The sequence below is a fragment of the Rhincodon typus genome, chromosome 24, assembly GCF_021869965.1.
Source record: "Rhincodon typus isolate 14 chromosome 24, sRhiTyp1.1, whole genome shotgun sequence".
In the NCBI taxonomy this organism is placed as follows: domain Eukaryota; kingdom Metazoa; phylum Chordata; class Chondrichthyes; order Orectolobiformes; family Rhincodontidae; genus Rhincodon; species Rhincodon typus.
In genome coordinates, this window is record NC_063355.1 from 16,038,510 (window position 1) to 16,058,206 (window position 19,697).

A 19,697-nucleotide genomic window follows, 5' to 3' on the forward strand; every position below is an offset into this window, starting at 1 on the left:
AAGCAGCATCATAGGAGCAGAAAGGCTCCTATGATGCTGCTTGGCCTGCTGTGTTCATCCAGCTCTGCACCTTGTTGTCTTGGTATAACAACAGCTGATTTCTCCTTAGCTTTTAATGTTAATGGTACTTGCCAGTACCCTTCAATAGATTACTCGTGGAAGCATTGCCAATTCTATCAATACACTCTGCCAGCTGACTAATCTTTTGTTATTATTGCAGTTACTTTTCCATATTCTATGCAGAATCTAATTGACCCATCCACTTAGGAACAATTACCACGAGTGAAGTCATCGCTTTGGCTATGTTCAATTAGATGTTATTGAATTTTCATTTCCAATGAGTTTGTTTTACTGATATTAAACAATGAGGATGTTGTTTTATCTCCTACATCTCCTGAATCTCCTACATCCACATTATGTCTCTGTCATATGATACATCCAGGAGTATCTTTGAACTTCCCAAGTAATCTCGGTTGATCTTCAAATCGTCCTTCCTCGAAGTACCCAAGTATATTGCCTGACTGAATTTGTACTTTAGTATTGGTTAGTCAAATTGTAGGAATTTTGCTTTGTGAGCTGTTTACCTCTCCTTCTTCAGTCTTACTGTCTCTATTGTCCTTTACTATGCTTACAAAGTGACAAACTTGTTCTTTCTTACTGTCTTCCTTATGGCGGTATTGCTTTAACAAGTTTGTGTGATGTAATTGGTTCTTCCTGTAATCAGGAGTGTTCTTCAGGGAAGTACTTCAGGAAAATCACTGAGCTAAGCCTCCTAACTACCTTGTATAGAGATTTCAGCTTGCTTGCAGAGGTTCACCTTCGAAACGTAAGAACGCTAATGTTTTGTTTCCTGTCTGAAACATTCTCATTTGTAGTCAACATTCCCCCTAAACTGCGCAACCACTCCAAGGTTCCATGCATGGCAGATGGCATCAGCACATCTATCGCAGCATTGACTTCAGATTACAGAAAGCTGGAAAGAAATTTGAGAGGGAATGCTGGTTGTAACATGTTTGTCTGTCATTCTTTCAACTTTGCCTGTGAAGTTTTTAAATGTTGCTGTTCTACACTATATGCTCATGTGAGTCTCTAAAGAAACATGGACAAGCAATCGAACATTGAGGATTCATCTTTTTGCCTTAAAAGTTTCTCTTTAATCAATTTTATTGGCCCTCTTATCTCATGACCATAATTCAATTTGAATGGACTAAACCCAGTAGATTGTTTTGGGGAATTTCTGGTATTAAAGTGTAGAAAATCTAATCTTCTGTCTCATTTCTGTATCTGCTGGTGACAATAGGCCTTACTTGTTGTTTTGAGAGCCTGATAGTATCTCTCCACGTCGTCCTGTGTTTACAAGATAGAGGCAGACTTCACCTGTTCTATACCCTGACTGCTGATTATGCCTTGAAAAACTTTAGACGTTAAATTAAGAAACCTGATTTGATTATACTTATATTTGTAGTCCATAATGAGTGAAAAAAAAAGTTAATTTTACCACAGTATCTTCACTGTAATTGTCCTCAAACGAATAGTTTCTGGAAGTCTTTCTGTAACAGTAAGTGTATACTGCTGTTCTAATTTAATTTTTCTATTGGTCTTAAACAATTTACTAACACTCAACTAAATGGTTCATCATAACTTGTACAGGTATCAAAGATGCTGGTTTGATTAAACGTTGAGGTTTTCTGACTAACTGACATATATGGCATGTATTACAAAATTATATTATGTAAAATGCCTGCTTGTTGATGAATTTGTTTTCCTTTTACTACATATCTTGCCGTAGGAACATCATATGCTTCTTATAATTTCTGTTTACACTATTTGGATGGCACACAATTTGATGAACAGCCATCTGTTCCTGTGACAGGTCTATGACCTGTTACTACAACAGCACTTCAAAGTGCCTTCAATGACAAATAATTGTATTATTTTACTTAATTCTAGATCTATTTTCTGAGTCTCAATTAGTGAAAACATCTTAAACACTTCTTTTGAATCATCCCCACTTTTTAAAAAAAATGTTTCAGCTACCCTAGAATCTGACTGTGGTATTACTTTGACATCTGGTAATGAACTTTGTTCAGCCATTGCTCTGGAAACTTACCTGGAACTTGTTCTTGTAATTGTTTTGTTTCTGTCAGGAGGAAGTCCGCTCCATTCCCCCATAATTTCTTAACAATTTGTGCCACAATTATTCCAGACAAAAGTCACATTCTAATTTCACTTTATACAATGGAATTGACATATACTCTCCACTTACCTTATTTGTTAGCATTTTGGCTTTCATTCCACTCTCTTTCTCTAGTAAAAACATTTGAATAGGTCCTGTCTCTCTTCATATAGCTATGATAGTTCTGAGCTTAGCTGCATCATTTGAAGACAGAAGAGTTATCTTTATATTTGACAATAAAAACCTTTGCATCTCTCATGTACTTTGTTCACCTCTCCTACACTCACAGCAGTTTTTACATCCAGAGTTCCTGATTGCAGTTAAAGCTTCCAACACAAATTCCAACATTCTGAGCAAAATAAGATATCCCACTCTACTACAATGTGTGCAATGAGGCCTGTGATTTTACCTCCACCCTCAACACCTTCTTTTCTGATCTGAGGAAGGGGATATATTTGAGTACTCTCAGCTGTCCTTTCTTTACCCTGACTACTTGCCTTCCTTTCACTCTCCGATCCTCTACCCTTCTCAATCTTACGGGGGTGACAGAAAAAAAAGATTTAGTTTTATGGACCAGCTCACAATAGTCAGCCATTACTGCTGCTGCAACCATTTTTGAATCCTCCCAAGAGAATAATCTCTCTGCGATGTTCATACATGGTATTTACTCCTAATGCCTGTACCCATCTGTCAAAATTACATTGCTTTACCCTTCTAGATTCACTATAGGTTTGCCCAGGTTGCTTTCTCAAATTCCAAACCCTTTATCTACATGCTGCAGGAACTAATGCATGCCCTAGAATAGCCTTTTTTTGGAATGTCACAATCCATTGAATCCTGATCTAACAATGAAGCATAAATTGCAAGTGCTCTACCTGTCAACTTGCCCTGAACGGGTGATACTCAGTTTTCCTTCGGCCACTTCATTAGGCTTGCTATTTGCTCAAATGAAATAAAGAATGCCTTACATTTTTTTCCTTAAATTTTAGTAGCGTCTGCCCAATACTAATTATTTCCTTGCTGGACTTCGGATTATAATTAAGATATCCTTTTCAAAGCCTTCTTCTGCACCCTTTTACTATCTATTATTTTAAACTGATATTCCCTATTCTCTCTCCTGAAATGCTTGTTCTCTGTCTATCTCTTCACCTTCAAACCTTTTATGTTACAATTCCTTTTCCATCTCCAACTCCATTTGTATTCTTCTTAATTCCTGTTGTGTCAAGCTGCTTCATTTTGTCCCCCTTACATTTAAGCTGCTTTAACAGTAACTCAATTTTAACTGACATTGCTGCCCCACAATTTGGAGTACGTAGTCTTGTATTTCTGTAAAGTCCAATTGCTGTGCTAGTACTTCAATTACCTCTGCCTTCCTAGCTCTGGCAGTCAATTCCTCTTCTAACTTATTTGCCAATTCTGTTGGGTTTGACTTTTGCTAGCACTTGTGAATTCGTCAGGGATCTCTTTCCCAACTATAATGTTTTAGCTATTTCCAATGCCACCTTCTTTTAGAATTTGTGGTTTATACTTTACAACTTGCACTAACTTTACATTCACCCAGACTGTGTCCTTAGTTCAAAAGATCTCGGATTAGCCACCAAATGCCTATCTCAACTTAATTTGGAATAGTGCACCAATAATTCTGCCCCACTGATCTACAGGTTGATCCAAAATGCATGAATGAGACCACCAAAAGCCAATTTGCCTGACTGTCTGCAATCCATGACAACAGCTAACCACATCAGGTTGCTTAAGTAACAGTAAAAATAACTGTTTAATATAATAACACACTATATTTTAATATGAACAGAAAAGAGATAGGATTTGTAATTCATTAATTTAAACTATACCCCTTCAATACCCCCAAACATACACACACTCAATTACTGTTAACAAAGATAAAGTACAAAGGGTTTAACATGTATACTATGGTGGAAAGTCTATTTACAGTGTGAACAACATTCCAAACATCAAAAGCCCAAACCACAAGGTGGAAAGTTCTTTTCCTGTCACAGTCCATTTGGTTTTTGCAAGGTGGGATGCTACTGTCTATATTATCCTTCAATTTATTGATTGAATAGGTGAACTTTGATCTCTTAAATAAATTCTTTCTTTTAGGCTTTTAGGGATTTTCTGCCTTCTTCCCCACAAGAAGAAAGAGAATGAGAGAGAGAGAGACAAAGAGAAAGAAAGATGCATTTGGCCGGTTCTGGGTTTTTTACTCATTGCTAATTTTGGGAATTTTAACACTCTGCAGTTGAATCAAACAGAGGGCTGTTGGCAGGAAGAAATTCCTTAATTCTGACGATTCTTGGTGCTATTCAGTCTTAACTTCTCTTCTCCCTCATTTGGCTTCTAAAAAGCAATATTACACATCTCAACAATATGTTATTCTTGTTTTTCAAGTTGGAAGCAACTTTGCTGGCATTCCAATTATAGCAGTCCAACTTTACTTTCAGTTTATTATTCCAAAGAATGAATAAAAATATGGTCTATTACAACCATAACACTGGTGACATACTTCATAGATGTAATGCAACCCTTTTTTTTGAAAAAAATTCGTTCTTGGAGGGTGTCTAATGTTGTAAAAGAAAGCTGTTTATGTTCACAAGGACATCCTGTCCCAAAGAAGTGGTGGTCCCCTTTATCATGATCCCAGCTGTTGTTTTTACTTGATAAGTCAGATCTCAGACTATTCTCGCTTGATAGATCAAATTTTATTTCCTTGGTTGTAATGAGGTGGTCTCTTAATGAAACATAAGCAAACAATGTTTTAGATTAAGCTTTGAGAATAAAACAAGTTTTTTTTACATAAAATAAATGAAGATAAATGAATATGTTTCAGTTAGTGGGAGGCAATGGCCTAGCAGCATTATCACAGGACTTTTAATCCAGAGAACCTGGTAATGTCCTGGGGACGCAGTTTCGAATCCTGTCGCAGCAGATGGTGGAATTTGAATTTTAAAAAATAAGAAATTAAGAGTTGAGTCCATTGATGGTTGGAAAATGTCCATCTGGTTCACTAATGTCCTTTAGGGAAGGAAACTGCCATCATTACGTGGCCTGACCTGCATGTGACTTCAGACCCACAGCAATGTGGTTGCCTCTTATTCTGCTGCTGGGCAATTAGAGATGGGCAATAAATGCTGGCTCAGCCAATGATGTCCCCATCCCTTGAATGATTAATAATAAAAAGTTTTAAAATTTAGAAACATACGGCCAATTCCCTTCTTGATCACCCATATAATGCTTTACTGTGGCTTCAACTACTAGATTTTACAGTCTGATAGCCTTTTCCCAGAGTCTTCATACAACTAAGCTTAAGTTTGCTGAGCTTTCAATAACCCCTTTAGGTTTTAACCAAACACTTCTGTTCTGGAATTTTTACGAGACTCCTTATACTGAGGTCGTTTATTTTGTTTGTCCGTCAAGTTATCCCAATGTGATCAAAGGCCCATTACTCTCCAGAAGCCACTGTGGCTACGGAAATGCTTGTAAACTAATTATTAAGCCTCATTAGACAGATGAAAAATCTATGCGCTGCTATTTCAAATTCAAGAATCCAAATTCAAAATAAGTGATATTAAAATATATATAAATACACACCTTATGTCACGCCTTCTGGATCCTGCTGGACTATTTGAAATGACTATATACCATTGATAATTTCAGGGAATGATGGAAAAATGTTTAAATTAGTTTGAGAGCTGACTTAGAGGGAACCATGACTATGTTCCTATGACATGACTGCTTTCGTCCCTTAACTGGAAAGAGGCATCCCGTTCTGACAGTAGATTTTGCAGGCTGCACAGTGATAGTCTGCAGACTGCACAGTCATTTCTCTGTAATTTGCTGGTGTAATCTGTTGTTCCGGCAAAACTAGTTTCGAGCAATGCCTCACATGACTGGTGTCCTTGTTCGTGCTTATAAAGTAGTCTTTGTTTCACGGAAGGCTCTGTCAAGGCACAATCACCAAGTATTCCATGGGGATGATGGCTACGCTATACCTTCGCACTGCAGCTTCCTGCCCTTTACCCAACACGTCTGAAATATGTGTCTTCATTTTAAAATACTAGTCCTCTACGTATCTAAATGGAGCACTGTGTCCAGTCATGGCGGTGGCCCTGGGCACAATTTAATGTCCTTCCTCGAGGTGGGTTTGGAGATAGGGGGAGACTTTAACTGGATGTGCCTCAACCCTTATTAAATCCAGGACAGGAAAGCCGATGCATGGCCTTTCTGCCTTGATGCCAGTTGAGGCTCTTGAAGAGGTAATTAGAGCTTCATCCCACTTCTGCTGGGTCAGCCACAAAGGAAGACCGCAAAGCAAACCCTGCCCCGGTTGCAGAGTTTGGAGAAGGTTGGTGGGGGGGTTCCCAATAAGTTCCCTGTTCTGTGAAACAACTGAAACACATTTGTACAGCTAAAATCTAACAACACGATCATTTCCTTCACCATTGGCATTGCCCAGGCCTTGTACAGATTTCCAAGGAGACCACCTTACCTCTGCCCTCCAGGAAGTTATGATTGCTCACGAGACTTTCATGTCAACATCTTGGTCTGTTCCTGTTGTCTTCCAAGCATCTGGCAATTCATAGCCATACAGTACAGAAGAGGCCCTTCAGCCCATCGAGTCTGTTCCAACCAATCAACATTAATCCTACTTTCCAGCACTTGGCCCATAATCTTGGAACATTATGACATTTCAAGTTTTCATCCATTTACTTTTTAAAGGTTGCAATGTTTCCCATTTCTATTACCCTCCCAGGCAGCGCATTCTAGATTCCCACCATTCTCTTGGTGAAAACATTTTTCCTCAAATCCCCTCTAAACCTTCAGCCCTTCATCTTGATGTCCCCTTGTTATTGACCTTTCAATTAACAAGAACGGCTGCTTCACATCAATCCTGCCAATGCCCCTTCTAATCGTATAAACCTCTAACATATTCCCCTCTCAACCTGCTGTGTTGTCTCCTAACCCAACCCTATCCAACCTCTCCCTGTAGCTAAGGTTCTTCATTCCACACAATATGCTGATGAATTTCTTCTGCACCCCCTCCACTGTAATCCCATCCTTCCTATCATGAGGCAACCAGAACTGCACACAGTACTTGAGCTGTGGCCTAACCAAAGTTTTGTACAGTTCCAACATGACCTACTTGCCCTAGTAATCTATGTCACAACTGATAATGGCAAATATCCTGTATTCCTTCTCAACTAGCTTATTAACCTATTCTGCCATCTTCAGGGATATGTGGGCAGCCACAAGAAGTTGTCTGGCTGATCAATAAATGGTCTGGAGATGTGGTGCTCATCTAACACTGGCAGAGGAGTGGGTTATGAAGTACTGAGCTCAGCATTACCTGATGTGGAACTGGGTGTTGGAGCCATTTTTGAAGGTCTGCCAGGGCTGCACTCAAACCTGCCCTGACAATTACAAATGGTGCATCAGCATTTCAGCGGGGGAACATCCTCCATTGCAGAACCATCTCCCCTACTCTGGAAGCTGGTCAGTGCCCATTTCAGGAACCCAAGAAGCTGACTAGTGTTGAATCCAACATAAAGATTGGATTCATCCAGGGAGGGTGCAAGAGATGTACACTAGATGGAAGATACTAGGTGGTCCCACAGTTTAGGAATGCTGCCATGCAGTTTCCTCCTGAAGGCTGCAAGGGACAAGTTGGACAGGGAATCTTCCCAAGGGGAGGCAGACAGCAACCCAGCCAGCTGGCCAAGTTTGGCTTGTCAGTGACTGGAACCAGGGCAACCTTCGACCCTGATCCTGGGGATAGTGTTGTAAGTCGGTCAATGACCTACAAATGATCTACAAGGATGAGTCCTTCCTACTGCACTCTTAGCTGGGGCTTGCATGTGACAATGTGGGATGGAGTGCTGCAGAGGACAAGGGTGACCAACCAGGCATTGGCAAGAGGCAGTGCCCAGCACCAGCTACTGTAAGATCCATGGTCGCACCTAGGCAACAATCTTCGCTCAGCCTGACCATGTCCCATGTGAGTATACACGCGCAGGAGGTGTTTGGCAGTCCCCATGCATACATGTTGCTCTGATCTTCATGAGGAGACTCACAGTATCTTTCTTATTGGCTGCAGGAGAAGTTGTCCCACCCCAATACAGAGAGATTGAAGACTGGTGATGGAGTTCCCCATGTTAGAGCACCAATGGCAGCAAAGGAGGAATCCTGCATTGTGGCATGGCAGTGTGATGAGGATAGCAAGACGCAAGCCATGAGCCAAGTGGGTGAAAAAGCACTGATCTCATGTGCTACCGAGCCATATGGAGATCCATAGCAGGCATGGATAGAAGGTGGAGATACGGAGCTCCTAGCCCCTGACTGTTTGTGCTATCTTATACAGGTCTGGGCATTTCTGAATGGTGAGTAGTTGCTGAGAGCAGCTCTGATGCTGCGAGGGGCACGCTGATGGTAGGACTCGGGATTAAGGGAGCATCACGGCCACACCCTGAGCAGCTGACAGACTACGACACTACTGACATTTGGAGCACTGTGGGAGGCCAGGCCCACACTGAGCCCCAACCTAAATAAAGGCCTCTCGAATTGGATGCTGTACTCAGCCTCAATTTAAGGATGCAGGAGTCCACCACCGGGCACATGTGCTGCCATGTCTCAGGTGTGTGAGCACGTGGCACACCAGAGATTGGCAACCCCCTGAGAGAGCCACATCCACTCGATCAGTCACTGAATGCCCGAGGTGCACACAGATCTGCAATACCATGGCCATGTTCATGGGTTCAATGTCATAAGGGCAAGGTACAGAGATAAGGACATGAAAAAACCCTCCCCACCCCATCTTTGGTCAACAATGAGGTGCAGCACTGCTTTGTGAGCGAGGAAGAACAGTTGTTTTGCACTTCAGGAGACTCTTTTCAAGCCTCTCTGAGTGTGGACCCTGGCTTCTCAACCCTTCTGCCACTGATCTGAATGTTTCCAATAGCTACGCTGTCTGAGAAGAATCCCACATCTGTACAAGAGCCTCTCAATATGCTGGGACCCTGCAGGACAAGCTGAGTGTGGTCAACTCCTCAGCCGTATCAGTGCATGTGGTGAAGCTGGGTGTCAGGCAATTGGTGTGCCCAGTGGAGGAGGTGCTATCTGGACAAAGTGAGGTATGTCCTTATTACAAAGGCATTCAAAGAGTATCATGGTTGAGAAGATTGTTCCTACATCTAATGCAAGCTCAGCAGCCCTCGCTACATCCTCCTCAAACATGGGCAGATAGCATCAACCGTACCTTCTTGAAGCAAAGCCTTCCCCCCTTTCCATTGCTAATATGTGTAGAGCACAACACACCATCATGATATGAAAGCCCTTTGCTGGGGCATACTGCAGAGCCACCAGATCAGTCAAGATATCACCATTTCCACTTAAATGTGTCACAGGCTGCTTTTGATTTCATTTGATTTGATTTATTGTTGTCACATGTACCAAGATACAGTGAAAAGCCTTGTTTTGCGTGCTATATTGACAAATCATACCATACATAAGTACATCAGGGCAATAGAACAAGATGCAGAATACAGTGTTACAGCTACAGAGAAAGTGCAAAGAAAGGTCAACTCTAATATAGCAGAGATTCATTCATAAGTCTGATAACAATAGGGAAGAAGCTGTTCTTGAATCTGTTAGTACATGTTTTCAAACTTTATCTTCAGCATGATGGAAGAGGGTAAAATAGAGTATAACTGGGGTGGGAGGGGCCCTTGAATATGTTGGCTGCTTTCCCGAGGCATTGGGAAGTGTAGACAGAATTAATGGAAGGAATGCTAGTTTTCCTGATGGGCTAGGTTACATTCACAACTCTCTGTAGTTTCTTACAGATAGTAGGAACTGCCAATGCTGGAGTCTGAGATAACAAGGTGAAGAGCTGGATGAACACAGCAGGCCAAGCAACATCAGAGGAGCAGGAAATCCGATGTTTCGGGTCTGAACCTTTCTTCAGAAATGGCTGAAGAAGGATCCAGACCCGAAACGTCAGCTTTCCTGCTCCTCTGATGCTGCCTGGCCTGCTGTGTTCATCCAGTTCTACACCTTGTTATCTCTGCAGTTTCTTACGGTCTTGGGAAGAGCAGTTGCCATACCAAGGTGTGGTGCATCCAGACAGGATGATTTATATGGTGCATCTATAAAAATTGGTAAGAATCACTGTGGACATGCCAAATTTCCTTGGCCTTCTGAGGAAATAGAGGCGTTGGTGTGCTCTATTGACTGTAGCATCAACATGAATGGATCAGGATAGATTGTTCATGCTATTTACACTGAGGAGCCTGAAGCTCTCGACCACCTCCATCTCAGCATCATTGATACAGACAGGGGTATGTCCTCCACACCACTTCCTGAAGTTCATGACCAGCTCCTTCATTTTTCTGACATTGAGGAAAAGATTGATGTCTTTACACTCTGCCATTAAGCTGTCTATCTCTTTCCTGCACTCTGTCTCATTGTTGTTTGAGATCCAATCCACTACGATGGGGGCATCAGCAAATTTGTAAGTGGAGTTAGAGCTGAATGAGCCACACAATCATATATGTAAGGAATATAGTAAGGGGCTGTGCTCCTTGTGGAGCACTGGTGTTCAGGATTATTATGGAAGAGTTATTCTGCTCTTGGATTCAAAGGAGCAGATTGTGCTGAAGGATTATTAGCAATGGGCACACAGAGCCTTTGCTGCTGGTGCAAAGGAGAGCAGCCAAAGGTTGGGTTCCAGGAGAGGCCTACAGCACACCAGAGAGGGAAAGACCAACAGCCATGTCTCTCACACAGCCAGTCTTCTTGCATCCCCATGCTGAGGAGGAATGATGCGGATAGAGGAGGCACCACAGCAGCAGGAGAATGGAGAGGGCCAGTCCCTGAGTGAACAGATTACAGAAGGAGACAGGCAGCAGCTGGCCAAGAGCAGCTCAACCCAAGCTGAGATTGTATTGGGCCCACTGAACCAACCTGCAGAGCGACAGTGCCAAAGTAGTCCACGATTCTCAAGGGGCACTGTCTCTGAACTGAAGTGGTATTTTTGACCGTGGGTCTCCATGGACAACACTACTTTCAGGGGTCCACTGGGAGCATGTGCAGGGCTTTTCAAAGCAGTAGCTCTTTGCTGCATCAAGGAGATGACTGATGTCCTAAAGAAGGCAGTGTCCTACCTGGTAGACCTTGACCCCAGGGCTGAGGACCCCAGGGCTGAGGACCCTCTGTCCTCTGCGATTCTCTTGGGTGTCACTTAATATTGACTGCAGATATGTGGCTGTCAAGGCTCCCAGGGACCAGCCAGAACTTTCATTAAATCTTCCATTCGATCTATGTATAACCAACCCACCATCACCACAAGCAGGCACATGAGGTCTGTGCCTGGTTTCTGAGAATCAGCCATGGCACCTACATACTTCAACAATCCCAGGCTCCTGAGCTTCTCCCCAGGGATGGAAACTTAGGAGCAAGAGCTACCCATTCAGGAAATGACCACTGGCACCAGTGAGGACCCCTCACATGGCAACAGAGGAGAGGAACATAGCTGTAATCCGACAATGGCCTCGTCTCTCTGTTCCCAGATGCCACAGTCAAAAAAAATGCAATCCACAATCTTTGGCTGACTTCTGAAGATGGAACCGAAAGCCTTCATCTTAGTGCCACTAGCTTTAACAGCACAGGAAACTGATGGGCCATGATCCCATACACAAGTAAATGAGCCTGCAGCATCTGCTCAATGAGCTCAGTTGTCTTCCTGCCATGTCATGGGAGATTTCCCACCATTGGTAGAATGCAAAACCGATGTTGTACTGTTGGAGTTCTGATCCAGCACATTCCCTCACAATCCTCCACTCCCTTTCCCTGCAGTTTCGTCAACCCACGCCAGGGGATCCTATTAAATTCTAACCCATGTGTTTAACAGACAGAAACTGAAGCAGTCTGGTTCAAGGCAAGTTCAATTCCTGTTGGAGCTTTTTTGCATTTTAGTCTTAGACATGACCCATAGTCATTTAGTTTTAGGAAGTACGATTAAGCCCATAAAATTAACTAAGTGTTTATTGATGAGATGGATGATAAAGAACGGAAACTACAAAAACTGGAGGTGAAGGGAGCGGTTGAATGAGAAGACAGTCCATTGTGAGTAACGCTGATGAAGATAATTTCCAGTAAGTCTGTACAATTCTCCACCATTGTGTTAAGAAAAACAGTCCAGATTCACAAAACGCACTGGTATTGTTAAAGAAACAGGAGATCTCAAGCAACATTTGTGAATATCTATAATTTCTTCTCTCTTTCTTGGAGATGGTCTTTTTGAGATCACCTACAAGGTGGGGAAATTCAATGGGGCTGATATTTAACCGATTTTTTTTTTCTATTCATTGGTGGGATGTGGGCATCCCTGGCTGGCCAGCATTTCTTGCCCATCCCTAGTTGCCCTTGTGGGACTGCTACTTGAAATATTTGAATAAGGTTTTCACTCTCAACGGTGGTGCTGGTGCAGTTGAAAATAAAAGTCAGATGGCCCTTAAATAGCAATTGGACACAGGCTTTCACAACTATTTGGCTGCTTGCCAAATGTGAATGGACAGCAGACGTTAAAAAAAATTGCCTCTATATCCTGATATTCTCTTCTTTTGTGACCCTTCCTCCTCTCTGTTTAATCTGTATTTTTTTCATGAATGAAAATGAATGAGGGACTCAGCACACTCTCCTCCCTGACCCCACAGGTAATTGTTATCCATTTTTCTCAGTGTATTGGTTGTCTGCACTGAATGTTGTAGAGCCTTCTTGATGTGTAGCCCCTTAATTTGCTGTGCAGACACATCAAGAAATCATACAAAAGACCTAGTATTTTTGTGTTTCTGCGTTCCTTCAGGCTGTAAATCTATGTAGAAAATACTTGCATCCACCCTGTAAAAGACACAAAATTGAATTACCAAGTCACAATGCCCCCAATTCACCAGATAAGTGGAAGCATGTCAAAATGCTGACAGCCCCTGAGTGTGTCGCACAGCGATGAAGGCTGCAGTCTCTCTAATCCCTCAGTCACTGTGGATAAAAAGCCTTTTAAATGAAAATGCTGCTTTGCTCGCTGTAACCCTTTCCAAGCCAAAGAGAATTTGAAGACTAATTTTAAAAAGGCCACGAAAGAGTGTGGCATGAGGATTGTTTTTCTTAAAACCTACTTGTTCATGGAAATTCATCTTTTCCTCTATTGCAAGTCTATTTTTTTTCTCGCTATCGGTCTGTAAATGCCTCAGATTCGTGGTGGTCCTAGGGGAGGCGGGGAAATATAACAGATATTGACTAGCATTTTTGCTGGCTCACCGGGGGGTCCCATTGCCGGGACCACATGCAGGTTCCAAGCCCACGTGGCCAATCGGCAGGTTTGTGGAGTGGAATTATGCCAGCAGAGGCCGGCTAAGAGCTCGCAACCCAGGATTGCCACATTCCATGGTGGAGGACAGTTGGTGTCTCTGAACTGCCATCCCAAACCTGAGAAACATCAGCCTGGGCAGCATCGAAGACAGAGGAAAGCAAAGGCATGAATATATTGTGGTCCCTTCAAAGGGCCTGAAAGAAATGTTCTTAAAATGCGAGGGTCCTAGCCCTCCCCTGTCCCTCCAGCGGGCAGTAGGGAAGGGTCCTCCCCAGGTCATCTCTGTGGGATATGTCTCAGTGTGTCCCCGTTGGTCTCCCTGTGGAGAGGGGATAGACATTCTGATGCCAGTAAAGTGCCAGAGGAAACACAAAACGTCCAATTATAGGCCAGATAATTGATTTAATTGGTCACTCTAATCAGTGTATAGCCTGACTGGTGCCATTCCTGCCTTCTGAAATATCCCAGTAGGATGTCAGTTTCCCTCCCAACATTCTTTGCCATCATTTTACTAACACTAACCACCACACCCACTGGGCCCATCTCCTTTTATCCTACATGGCCATAATTTTTTTGTGCCATTTTCTGTTCTGACATATTCATGTTCGCCCAGCGAAAGATCGTGTGTAGAGAGAAAAGAAATGAAGAAGGTTTTGATGTGTGAAAGTAAATTTCTATTTCATAAACAAATGTATGAATGTTGCCTTTTATAAAAGATTCAGTGACTATTCACATGGAGAGATATCATTAAGGAAGGCCAGTCTGCCCACCTTCCATTCAGCAACATTCAGACTGCTATACTACCAATCTGGATCCATTGTTCTCACAATCAATCCTACTTTTAATTTCATTGCAGAGCAAGAAAACTCATAACTTTTCTAAGAAAGTCAAAAATTGTGGAAAAGTACTAGTGAGGAGGCTGGGAGGCTAGTGAGCAACACTGTAGTCTGTTTTTCTCAGGTATGGAGGAAGACAATTACATCAGCCCATATAAGATATTGTGCATCATCGCCCACTAATCCTTTATCTTCTCCTCTACAGGCACTAGTAGCTTACAGAAGCCAGGCAAACACAGTAGCCCTTATCGTCACCCTGTCAGGAGCCATCACCTCTGAGGGTAAAGGTTAAACAGCTCAGGGAACCAACTAACAAGATGTTTTCCTGCAGCCTCCGCCAGAACAGAAATGGTCACCTCAGCGGGTACACAATCTGGTGAGCACATCACTGTTGAGTGTCCACAGCCAGTGGAGGAAGACATGCCAGTGTTCTCTGAGACAGTGTACTGTGGGAGATTAGGTTCCTGCTCAGTCCCATACAGAAGATTTTCCCTGTACTTGACCATATGTGGCATGAACAACCTGCAGAGGGAAAGAGGCCGGGAACAGCGGGCAGCTATGCCAGAGACTCTCAGTAGACCAGAGTGAAAGATGGAGGAGTCCATCATCCTCAGTGGTGGCTCCAAAATGAAAGCACGAGGCTGCCTCTGTGGAAATTTTAGCAGCCACCTTAGACTCAGCTCAAGCAAAAGCCCCAGTAGCTGCTTTAACTTTCATTCCATCAATCTACCTTGGGAACACAGAATTAATGGAGGAGATTCCAGCAGGAGGTTCTACATGTCAAACACCCAGGTAGCTTCATCTCAGGACACTCCACAGGCCCTCCAACTCCCTTTTGCCAATGATCCCAATGCTTGCTGAGGCTGAGGAAGCTGTGCCTACATCAGTACAGTAAACTCAGCGTGCCAGGCCACATGAGGCCCTGGGCTCCCATAGGATATCCGCCAAAGTCCTCAACATTACTAGAAAACACTAGTCAGCAGACTCCATTCATCCTAGCTGTGAATATTGGGGAAACACCTAGTTGGAATGGAAGGCAGGGAAAAATACCTACATACCACTTTAGTGGAATTGATGTTCAAGCAATGTACCTACTTTGCACTTCTGTGAATATATATTCACTTTCACTATTTCAGCATCTGTTGTAGTCTTGGAATACCAACAGGGGCTGGGAAAGTTGTTGGAGGTCAAAGATGTGAAACATTGAAACATTGAAAGGATGTGCTGTTTTTCAACTGCCACACCTTGCTACGTCTTTCATAATTAGCAAGGTGGGTGTTTAGAGACTACCTCATCCTTCAGGTAACCACCCACACATCTATTGTGCCTCGGCTCTTTTGCCAAGTAGATTTCAGTCAAAATGCTAAGATTACTCTCCATAACAATGATTTTAATGAGAAGGTCTAGGGGGAGACCAAACCCTGGGATGTCAAATGGTGGATCCTGCACATGCACCTTTTGCGGTGATGGTGGAATCTGTCATGTATCAATAGATTCCAGTAAGGTAAAGTCTGTCCCATGTTTTGGGTTCTCAAAGCCATGCTAGCAAACCTAAGGGTATATGGTTGGCAATGACCATACTGCATATCAATAGCTCATATTTGTGAAGTCATAATATTAGCACCCATACTACTGGCAGCATTGTCAGTGAGAATGCTCAGACATTGTAAAGGTACAGTGAAGACTTAGTGCATTCTGCAGCCCTGCAGTGGTAGTGAGTGTGTAAAATGCATAAGGAGCAGTCTCAGGATATGCAATAACTCATTATTGTCCACAAGGAAATAAATTCTCTAATGTGACTCTGATTTTTTTGCTGCAAGGGGAATTCTAACACAACCACCAGAAATCTTCAATGTTTACAGGTGCTGCAGAAACTGCAGTAACACTAGTCCAGGGCAAGGTTTCTGTATATGCTTCAGTTGTTTCAGAAGCTTTTAAATCAGAATCAAACCAAAATCAAGTAGATAAAACAGCTGAAGACCCATCTCAATGCATGAAGAATATTGAATACAACAAATGGAGGGCTGACAGCCAATGCATTGACGAAAACTCAACATGTACACACCTGGGCAGCTCAGTTATTGTGGAAGCAGTTGGTTACAAGTTTGCCTGTGGCCTTTCTGGGTCAGTGGGGGACACTTCCTGTCTTCTTCATCTCATTGACAGTTATCTTGGCCCATCTCAGGATCTTCATCCTCATCTACTTCTTCAGATGTTTCCTCTCACTCATTGCATATGGCCCTCTGCCAACATAGCACCAGTTCAGGGTGTAGCTGTATAACGTGGGATGCCCTGTTTGAAGTTTCCTGCAGCACACTCCCTGACCAGTCTAGAGATTAAAATGTCATTTTCAGGAGTCCTATTGTCTGCTGTGTATTGCCCCTTGTGGAAGCATGTGCAGCATTGTATCCCTTCTCTGTGTCAGCCTGTAGATCCTGTTCCACGTGAGAGCTCTCCTTTGACATGATGGCTTTTGTCTGCTCCTTCTCCCCTCTGCAGGCTGGCCTGCAGCTGCTATTGCTGTTCCCAAAGGAGTCTTGATGTTGCTTCCTTCATAACTGTAGGAGCGCAAGACAAATGGCAGTGTTGATCTGTACCTTGGCTGTTTTGCTTTCAGGGGAACTGTGAAAGCAGGAAGTGAAAGTACACAGTCTTATTAATGGGATGCTTCACCTCTGACATCCTTGCCCTGAAATTCTAGGTTCTGGACTCACAAAGGTTACCGTTATACCTGGCCAAGTCCCCATGCGCTCCCTATGAACCTGCATTGCTTTATGTATCTTGAGAGAAAAGTTTCTTCCCAACAAATTCGCAGGTGCTTGGAGCTATTTTTACAAATGAGTTTGGAAAAGCATACTCTCTCTCTAATCCCACTCCTCCACAAGTCACAAGCAAACTTTAAATTCTTTACCTAGTTATGATTGTCCAAACGTTTTATCTATATTAGTTTAAGAATAAAAACAAATGTCAACTGAGTTACTTTAATAAATAACAAAATTATTGATTTATTGTGAAAACAGGCCTTATTTGCCAAAGATGAAAAGCTGATTAAGACAGTTTGAAACAGAAAAGTATAAATATTTACCCTTCTAAACAACTCAGCACACACATTGCAATTAAAAGGATAAACAAATGTAAGGAACTTTCTCAGCAGAGATTTGTTCAACAAAGTTTGTTCAGGAGATGTTGAGAATTATAAGGCTTTTCTGGAGAACAGCTATATTAGTTCTTCAGGTCACACACTGGAGTCTCCAAAAAGGGTTTTGCCAGAAAGACAGAGCATGAGCAGGATGGTTTCTCACTCTCTCTCTCAGCAGGTTGTACCCCAACTGAACTTTGAGCAATACCCAAACAAATGCAGGCATGTGATCTCCAGTAAACAATTAGATTAATCAAGTAACTTTCGAGTAGTGTCATAAAAAATCCTCATACCCTTTTAGTGACTCGGTTTAAAAACAAAGCTCAGATATCTCATCAGCTTTTCAAATGAACCGCAATCCTTTGAATGAATCCTCAAGAAACTAGAATAGCTGGTGGATTACTGTCTAGCCTGATAGGACCGCTTCCCGTTTTTATCCTGACCTCAATGTATTGTCCCTAAAATGTGACAGTGCTATCTTAGCAAACAGCAGCTCTAGGATCCTCTTCTCCATTCCTTTCTGCTCTCCTTTCAGGCCACCCTATATACCAGACCTCTGCTAGCACATTTCACCATGAAAGAGGGGCAGGTAGCTGGCAAGAAAAGAAGATCATCCCCTTACCTGTCTGCTACCTGGCCCTGTTTGTGGCCACTTTGACCAGGTTGAGAAGCAGATCTCCTGGTCTGCCCAACACTCCTTGTACTGGGGTGGGGGGCAAAGGTCAAGAGCTTAGGAGCTTAAGTATAAGCAAAATATAAGGAGCAGCAGCCTCAGGAGCTGGAGTCTATTACACCCAGAATACACATGGAGCACACTCTCCTCAGATCACATAAGGCCCAGGTGGCTTGGAAATCTGTGAGCTCCTGTATTCTTTCAATGGAATGAGCTGCAAGTACATGCTGCTTAAGTGGGAATTGAAGGCAGATGCTGAACATCGATGGTCACTAGACTCTGGGGTGACCCTTCACTTGGCCACACATTCGCAGCCATCAACTCTCCTCCCTTCCAGAAAAATAACTGTTACTTCTCCCACTCTGAGCATAGCCTTCACAGAGTCGAAACAGATTGGCTTTTCAAATCAAGATGTTAAGCTTCGGAATTTGTGCTCACTGCACTGGGTTGTGGGCCCCCAGTGTAACCCACAATTCCCACTCAGTTCTACAACTGCTCCATTATTCTGTGATCCCTGCTTCCCCAATGATACTTCATTCCACCCAGTTTTAGTGGAGACCTCTCTGTGTTACAATCAATGACCTCCTGTCAGCTCTGGAGCCTCTCACGGTTGAGGTGCTGAAGGCCATGTTGGCTTTCTGCCCTCCCTGTGCCCTGCCCATAGTTACTCTGAGTATCCTTGACTCCTGCTTTGTGACAGTGTTCTCCCCTCCTCTACACTATATGCTGTCCTATTCAATCACCCCCGAACACTGGAACCATTCCTTCAGCTAGCCAGTACAACCCTCAATCTTGAGTGGCTCATGGACAGTTCTTCCAAACACCCCGGTTCCCCTCTGCCTCCTGCACCCCCCACCCCCCACCAACCCCATCCCACCGATGGACCTAGGCCTAATCCACAGCCTGAATTCGCAAGATGTCCCGATTAAGAAACCAGCAAGGCCAAGACTAATTTTGCTTAACCTCCAGGACTGCTGGCTCGAAGCCCTGACATGAACTTGAAAGTGCTCATCTCGGTATTTGTATTTGGTTTGGACCGTGGCCAACCCGCAGAAATGGTCACACTGTGTGTCCCTTCAGAAAGGGGTTATTGTGTAAAATTAAAACACAAGGGACTGGGGGTAAGTGTATTGAGATGGATAGATTGCTGGTTGACAGACAGGAAACAAAGAGAAATAACGTAAGGATCTTTTTCTGAATGGCAAGCAGGGAATATTGGGGTGCTGCAGGGATCAGTGCTCGGATCCCAGCCATTCACAATCTATATTAATAAATTTGATGAGGGAACTAAATGTAATGTCTCCACATTTGCAGATGACACAAAGCTGGGTGGAGGGTTGACTGTGAGGAGGATGCAGAGATGCTTCAGTGTGATTTGGACAAGCTGACTGAGAGGACAAATACATGGTAGATGCAGTGTAATGTGGATAAATGTTAATAAATGATAAATGGTAGCAAAAGCAGGAAGGCAGATTATTGACACAACAAGGTGCAGG